General features: G+C 32.5%; 1 pseudogene; it reads left to right on the top strand.

Annotated features, from left to right (window-relative positions):
- Window positions 1–451: 451 nt before the first annotated feature.
- On the top strand, window positions 452–7,941 carry LOC129306363 (alpha-glucosidase-like; annotated as a pseudogene).
- The last annotated feature ends 768 nt before the right edge of the window (window positions 7,942–8,709 follow it).

The following is an 8,709-nucleotide window of genomic DNA, read 5'->3' as shown; positions in this document are numbered from 1 at the left end:
GTTTGACAAACGAATGTAATTTATATATGATATTGATAAATTAAAAAGTAAAATTAATAAATTAATAATTAATGTTACTAAATGTTTGACAAATGAATGTAATTTACATATAATATTGATAAATTAATAAGTTCATTAAAAAAATTAATAATTAATAATTTTACATAATAAATAAAGATATTTTAATTTTTTTACTATTAAAATTTTTTAAATTTTTTTAGGTTGAATTGAAATTTTAAAATTTTAGATTCACTTAAAGTTCATTCTTTACCGTGTTACTTAATTGAAACTCTTCCTATATTTTAAACTGGAGCACGTGCTTGGGAGAAATATCATCCAATACATTTAATACTTGGCCTATCTCATCATTTTCTATCAATCTACTTTCATTCAAAGATATTGACGATAGGCGCTAGCTATAGGCTATCATTTTCTTTTGTTTTTTTTTTTTTTCCTTTTTTCTTTTGCGAGAATGCAGCCATAAAGGCCTTCGTTTTACAATTTCCATCCTCGTAGACTCGTAGTCATCACCATTCACTGTCACTCACCAAGAAGCTCTTCACGCCCGTCAACGGCCATGAATTCTCTGCACGCGAGTAATTCAAGACTCATTTCGATTTCGCTATCCTCCGTCATCTTTTTCTTTATCTCGATCTGTCTTATCTTCTTCGGCTCCGCGAAATCCGATTCTTCTACTTCGTCTTCGTCGTCGTCGTCGGCTACGGTATATGGAGAATCAGCTGAAAGAGAAGCAAAAGCAACAGGAGCTGTTGGCTATGGCTATTCCATTCGAAGTGTGAGGACTGATATCTCAGGAAAATCACTTGGTGCTTCTCTTGATCTCATCAAATCCTCTTCTGTTTATGGACCTGATATTCCTCGTCTCTCCCTTTCGGCTAGGTATTGATGTTTTCTCTTCTCTCTCTTAATTTTCTTCTTCATAGATGATGATGATGATTGATGATGATGCAGTTGGAAACTTGGAATTGCTGTTGTGTTCTTCACGTAATTCTTCATTCTTTTCTTGTCGTTTTTTTTCAAATTTTCTTTCGCTAAAAAATACATTTCAACTCGAGCCGATCGGTTAAAAAAAGTGTTTCCGATAAAAAAATTCTCGTGAAATACCGAAATAGAGGTCGTCAAGGAATTTTCTTTGTGAATATTTGCGCATTTTTCTTGACAATCAAACTGCGCGGAGCATGTTCACTTAATTTATGTAACGTGTAATAAAATAATTCCTCTCAATAAAATTCATTAAATACTAAAAAATATTTTTTAATTGAATGTTATCCTTTAATAAAATAATTATTTATTTTTAAATTAACACAATATTTATATATTTATTTTTATTTAGTAGAAATATTTTACATTAAAATAAATATAAAATTTTTTTTTGCCAACATAAAGTTTTTCTTTACTATGAACAGTTAAAAAAACATTAATTATACTTTAAAATATTAAAAATATCTTATATTTTTAAATATCCAACTACAAAAAATATCTTGCAGTTTTTACTAAGGGAATATATTTTACAATTTTATTTTTTATTTTTTAAAATAAAAATGTAAAAAAATAAATTAAATTATTTTCAATGAAAAGATAATAAAATTTTATATAATTTTTTATATTTACCCCTATTTTAAGATGAGTGTTTTACTTAGCTATTTAGAAATTAAGTGTTTTACTTTACAATAAATATAAATTGATTTCTTTACTATAAACACTTTTGAAAAAACATATCAATTATACTTTAAAATATTAAAAATATTTTATATTTTTAAATATTTTACTATATAAAAAATATCTTATATTTTTAAATGAAGGAAATATATTTTACATTTTAATTTTTAAAAAAATATGAAAAATTAAATTAAGTTATTTTCAATAAAAAGATAATAAAAGTTCACTTAAATTCTCATTATTTTAACAATTACCAAATGATAATAATTGAAATATTCCTACACAACAGGAGTTTAAATTAGACTAAGCAGGATGTGGTAATACCATCAAATTAGTTAAGACACTAAGCGATGAAATAAAAAATAATAATTGAGATATTTAATTGGGAAAATAACATTAAGATCTCAAAAGATTGATTAGTAATGATTAGGTTCTTGATAAATTTTTTGAAATAAATTATAAATATTAATTTAAATAATTGACAATTGAGATTCTCAATTATAAATAAGACAAATTTGTATTGCTTTCTGATGGCTTCATGGTACGTTCAAGAAGGTTTGACGCCATATCAAATATTAGTATCATTAAGCAATCGGATTGATCATTGTATTGGATAGTCGATAAGCTTCACCCACTCTTTTAACTTTTACTGTTTGTAACTTTTTTTATCCTAGGTAAACAAACTAATAAATCTTATATTTTATATTGAGCAGTTTAAAAATTTCGTGCATGAAAATAAAGCTGAGAATAAGTTGTGTTATATGGATTACCGCGAATAACTTGCTATGTAAATCAAGTTGAGTTGCAAAAAACTTCATTTAAATGAAAAAGGATTTTTCCATCCAGATCATTTAGGCCTTGAATTGAATAGGTTAGCCTATAAGTTAGGATTGACCCAATTAATCTATATTTTGTTTAAAAACAAACCATGACAAGAAAAAAAAAGGTCCTAATTTCAAGAACCATTCATTAAAAAAACCGACAAAACAGACGAAAAAGAAATCGAAATAACAAACGAACCCAACCCAAATTCTTAAATTGCATCCAACTCTCCCTCTTTTCATTACCCGTGCTCTTTCTACTTCTAAGAAGACTTGAGCTTTGACTACTCCACACAAATAATTACGCTATGATGTGAATTTTAAATTAGATGTAACATTAATATGTAGTATTTATAGGTAATTTTTTTATAAAAAAAGTTAAATGTGTTGGTAGGTTAGCGCAATATAAATTGAGTCGGGAAAAATCTTAATTCATATAAAAATAACTTAAACCCAATCCATTCCAATTTTTTATTTTACCAGACAACCAACATGAGACATGACTGCAACTCTGTACTTGTTAGCTACTCCGTCGCCATGAGGCTTACTTCCGTTCGAAAGCTGGCGTCCCAAAACCAAACTATATTCGTTTGATGGCGGTATCCTCCAGTAATTCTGTTTGATACAATGTTACTAAATATGAATATCTCTTCTTATAGACTTCGTTTCTCAATTGTGAGGAGCTAATTTATTCCACTAGGCACAGCCTATTCCTAACAAACTCTGTATTTTTGATAGCTCACTTGCACAACTTTTTGAATGCAGTTTTGAGAGTCCAGACTGCTTCAGAGTACGAATCACCGACTCTGCGAAACAAAGATGGGAAATTCCACAAGGAGTGATTCATCGTCGTTCCTTTCTTTCTCACGGTTCCCTCTCTCGCCAAAATCAATCTTCTCACCTCCTTCAGCATCAGAATCCCTCAAATTCACTACAGTACTCCTTGATCAATTCCAATTCTGATATCGTCTTCACCCTCTACAATACCACCCCTTTTGGGTTCACGCTCGCTCGCAAATCCTCAGGCGACATCATCTTCAACGCTTCTCCAAACCCTAAAAAGCGATCGACATTTCTGTTTTCAAAGACCAGTACCTTCAACTCTCTTCCTCGCTGCCCAGAAATGGAGCTTCTTTGTACGGTCTTGGAGAGCGCACCAAGAGTTCATTCAAAATCCAACCCAATCAGACTCTCACCTTGTGGAATGCTGACACTGGCAGTGCTAATCTCGATCAAAACCTTTATGGTTCTCACCCATTTTACATGGATGTTCGTTCTCCTTCAGCTGATGGAAGAGTCAAGGCTGGGACCACTCATGGGGTTTTGTTACTTAATAGCAATGGAATGGACGTAGTCTATGATGGTGATCGTATTACTTATAAAGTCATCGGAGGCATTCTTGATCTTTACTTTTTCGCTGGACCCACGCCGGAGTTGGTGATGGAGCAGTACACGGACCTCATAGGCCGCCCTGCTCCGATGCCATATTGGTCTTTTGGTAATTTTCTATTCCACAGTTCTGTTGCTTGATTGAATGTTTTTTTGGTCTCACTTTGTATGAAAACAAAGACTGCAAAAGATTCCATTACAGACTGCTTTAAATAGAATAGCGTAATGAGACTCGACATATTGTTTGTTTTGCAGAGTTGTATTTTTGTGCATATCAATAGAATCTTAAATTTTTGGTGAATTTCATGAATCCATGCTTGATGTGCATTGGGGCAGTTATGGGTAATTTCCTATCGTCCTCTCTAACTAAGGGTTACGTATCTTTAGTGGGCTTATAATAGTGGCATGTGGGGGAGAAGTTACATGCACTTTGATGTATTGATGATGTGAAATACAGTTCTTACTCCGTAAGATAACAGATTACTCCACCTCAGTGCATGTTCTTTCCACTAGGTTAGTGCGTAGGAAGTTGTTGGTAGTTGTTGTGTTTGTGTTTCTTGGGAGTTAAGGTCAGTTTATGATGTGATTTTATGAATTGATCTATCATGTCTATATTTGGTGTCTTGAGTTTGATGATATTTGTACCTAATTTGTTTGACAATATTGTGTCGAGATTTTTTACTTTATCCTCATATAATTTCCTTCACCCTAAGCCTACCAGTTGACTTTATTACTCATTAGTATGTTCAGATGCAACCATCAATTGTACCAGTGGGGTAGAGAACATGAGTTTGGACCGTGACTAAATATTGTTGTCATTGAAATATATGGGTGCACATATTATTTTATTTTTTTTATGTCACTAAAGGGAGAAGAAAAATTTAAATCTGCTATGACATTACCAGAAAAAAAGTTGTTACATTTACTTTCTATTATATGTGGAGTTGAGAAGGAAAATATATATATATATATATATATAAAGTACCTAATGTATTTTTCTTTTGTAGAAATGATTTTGTAAGGTGAGTTGAAATATAGATGTAATTATTCACACTTGCCAGACATTAAAATCTTGGGAATTTAAGTAGTTTGTTTATTCTGGGTAACCTTGTGTCTAGTTTCTGTGCTTACCCCCAAGTTGTGATGTCATTTTTGGAGGGTTTCATCAGTGTCGGTGGGGTTACAAGGATATAAGTGACGTTGAAACTGTTGTTGCTAATTATGCAAAAGCAAGCATACCTCTTGAAGTAATGTGGACAGATATTGATTACATGGATGCGTACAAGGATTTTACACTTGATCCAATCAACTTTCCACTGAATAAGATGAAAAAATTTGTCGACACTCTTCACCAAAATGGTCAGAAATATGTGCTGATTTTGGATCCAGGTACCTTCCTTAGAGCACCATATATATATTTTTTTCTCAAGCGAAAATTACTCTTCTTTTGATTGTAGAAGTTCTGAGCATTGTTAATGCAAAGAAAAATTTTAAACAGGTATCAATGTAAACAAGACATATGAAACCTTTATTAGAGGTTTGCAGGATGATATTTACATAAAGCATGGTGGAGTAAATTATTTGGGTAAGGTTTGGCCTGGACCAGTCTACTTTCCAGACTTCCTAAATCCACTTGGCGAACTCTTTTGGGCTAAGGAAATTGAATTATTTCAGAGCCTCCTTCCTTTTGATGGTATTTGGCTTGACATGAATGAGTTATCCAATTTCATTACTTCACCTCCCATTCCATCTTCTAACTTGGACAACCCTCCTTACAAGATTAATAATGCTGGAAGTCTTCGACCCATTAATAATAATACAATTCCAGCAACTTGTTTACATCACGGTAACATTACTGAGTATGACGCACACAACTTGTATGGATTGTTAGAGTCCAAAGCAACTAACAAGGTCCTAACAAATATAACTGGGAAAAGGCCGTTCATTCTCAGTAGATCAACTTTTGTAAGCTCAGGGAAGCATACAGCCCACTGGACTGGAGATAATGCTGCCACATGGAATGATTTGGCATACTCAATACCATCCATCTTAAATTTTGGAATCTTTGGAATTCCAATGGTTGGGGCAGATATATGTGGCTTCTCGAGAGATACAACTGAAGAACTTTGCCAGCGTTGGATACAGGTAAAAATTTTAGTCTTAATCACTTCGATGTTTTAGCAGTTTGTTGTTCTTTGGAAGGTCATTGATATGCGAAAGTGGATGAAGGGGAGATAAATAGAGGCCAAGGCCGTCCTTCCTAGTTTGGAAAATATTAATGGACATATCTAAGCTTTTGTAAAATTTATGGTCCCTCAAAAAACGAAAAGAAAAGGAAATAAAAGATGGCATGTAACTCCCAATCAAATTACATATAGCTCCTCAATGTTTTTGTTTATATCATTTTCTTTCCTTATTCTTTTACTCTGCATGGTATTTACTTTTTCCATTTCTTTTTGTTTTTAAAGATAGTTTTTCCTTTTCTTACTTGAAATTATTCACATATTTTTTTAGTAAAATGAATGAGCGAAATAGGCCACATGAGTTGAGACATACTTTAAAAATATGTCTTCATGTCATAAGTACTGTAATTCAAATTCCTAAAGCTATGTGGGTTACAGAAGTTATTTTATCAGAAATCTAATATATTATATTATCTTTTTTTTTTAATCATACAGTTGCTAGATTAACTTCTTTCATATAATAGGTGTGTATTTTAAATCATTATAATTTTTTGTTTATTATCATATGCCCTATAGTGTCCATCCCGAAAACATTTTGTTGACCTGAAAATTATTTTCTTTGTATATGGCAAATGCGAGCAATTTATCTCTCATTTTTTTTTTTTTGTTATGGAGAACATTTGTCTCTTATGACACTGAACTAGTGTAATGTGTCCTGTGTCTAACATTTGTATTTATGAAAAGTAAAACTATTGTCTCGTAAAAATTAAAGGATGCCATCAACTTTTTTATATATGACCTTATATCCTCTTAATATTGCATCTCACAAGCTGCTTATCAGTAAATTTAAGGATGTCCTCATATTGCAGTTAGGGGCATTTTATCCCTTTGCAAGGGATCATTCAGATAGAACTTCAATCCGTCAAGAGCTCTATCTTTGGGATTCTGTTGCTGCATCAGCTAGAAAAGTGCTTAATCTTCGTTATCGCCTCCTACCTTACTTCTACACGTTAATGTATGAAGCACATGTAAAAGGGATACCCATTGCGCGACCTCTTTTCTTTTCATTCCCTGAGGACACCGCAACTTACGAAATAAGCTCACAGTTTCTGCTTGGCAAAGGAGTGATGGTGTCACCTGTTCTGAAGCCAGGAGCAATCACTGTTGATGCTTATTTTCCTAAAGGAAGCTGGTTTGACCTCTTCAATATCTCAAACTCAGTGATTGCGAGCACAGGAAAGAACGTGACGCTTGATGCACCACCTGATCACATAAATGTTCATGTTCAGGAAGGTAATATCTTGGCTTTGCAAGGTGAAGCAATGACAACAGAAGCTGCACGTAAGACGCCATTTGAACTGCTGGTTGTTATTAGTAGCAACACAAACAGTTCTGGGCAAGTATATTTGGATGACGGGGAGGACCTTGACATGGGGGGAGGGAAAGGACAATGGACACTGGTAGGATTTTATGGTGCATTGCGCGACAATAGAGTTTTTGTTGCATCTGAGGTCACAAATGGAAGGTTTGCTCTTGACCAAAGGTGGTTCATAAATAAGGTAACCTTTCTGGGGATACCAAGTGGAGACGGATTGAGCAATATTTGTGAAAAGAAAGAGTTGGGCATCATGGAGGAATCAAACACAGATGAAAAGAGAGTTATAAAGAGATATTTTGACAGTTCCAAACAATTTGTTATTGTTGAAATTTCAGAATTGTCTCTGCTTATTGGAGAGGAATTCAATTTGGAAATCAAGGTCTCCTAAACAAGAAGTTCTATGAAACCCCTGTTCTCTGCTTATTTTCCAATGTTTGAATTGAACAACAACAATGCTTTGAATAATTCAATAATTTGACTTGGCTCTTAATTGTGATGTGTCTTAAATTTTGAATTGCTGGCGGATGGGTGAGAAGATGTGAATGGCCATTGGGTGATCAGGGGACGTTTGCCCTTTGGAGTGGATGATTCGTTTGAAATTTCCTTTTTAATTACTTGGCATTGAGTTGTGATTAATGCAATCAACTGAGTATGCTTTTAATCATTTCTTTCCTTTTTAAATAACTAGAGTAAGTTATACTTTTAATCTTATCGAGATTTTATTTTATTTTTTTAATTCTATAAAGTGTTTTTTAATTTTTTAATCATAATATTGTTGGCTTTATTAACAAAATTTTTTACATTGAGCTTAGTTTATAAAATTAAAATACTAAATATTAGATGATAAGAGAAATATACTTTATGCAAATCAAACAAAATAATAGTAAGTCTCTATTATTTTTTCATTTCTTCTTCAATCTCAAAATAAGTGGTGTTAAAATTAGAAAGTGAAAGCAAACGAAAAAGATCTTCTAATAACATGTGTCAGCCTTGTAAGTAGGGTTATTCACATTGTGGAAAGCCTAATCAAGCCAGCACTATCCGAGCCATTCGGCCAAATTGGGTTAGGTATCAGGCAAGGGTCAAATATAGATGACTTGACCCGAATGTGCTATTTTTTTAAATATTTTTTGTGTGAATAAAATTTATGTTATGATATTATTTTTATTAAAAGTTACTGTAATTAAACTATATTATTTTTATGAATTTTTCGGACATTTCTTATTTTTACAATTTTTAATCTCTTTTAAAATTTAAA

Source organism: Prosopis cineraria, unplaced genomic scaffold (genome assembly GCF_029017545.1).
Source record: "Prosopis cineraria cultivar Desert tree isolate PC_DT_omini unplaced genomic scaffold, ASM2901754v1 PC3, whole genome shotgun sequence".
In the NCBI taxonomy this organism is placed as follows: domain Eukaryota; kingdom Viridiplantae; phylum Streptophyta; class Magnoliopsida; order Fabales; family Fabaceae; genus Prosopis; species Prosopis cineraria.
The sequence above is the reverse complement of the archived record's forward strand: the minus strand, read 5'-3'. Positions and strand labels throughout refer to the sequence as shown.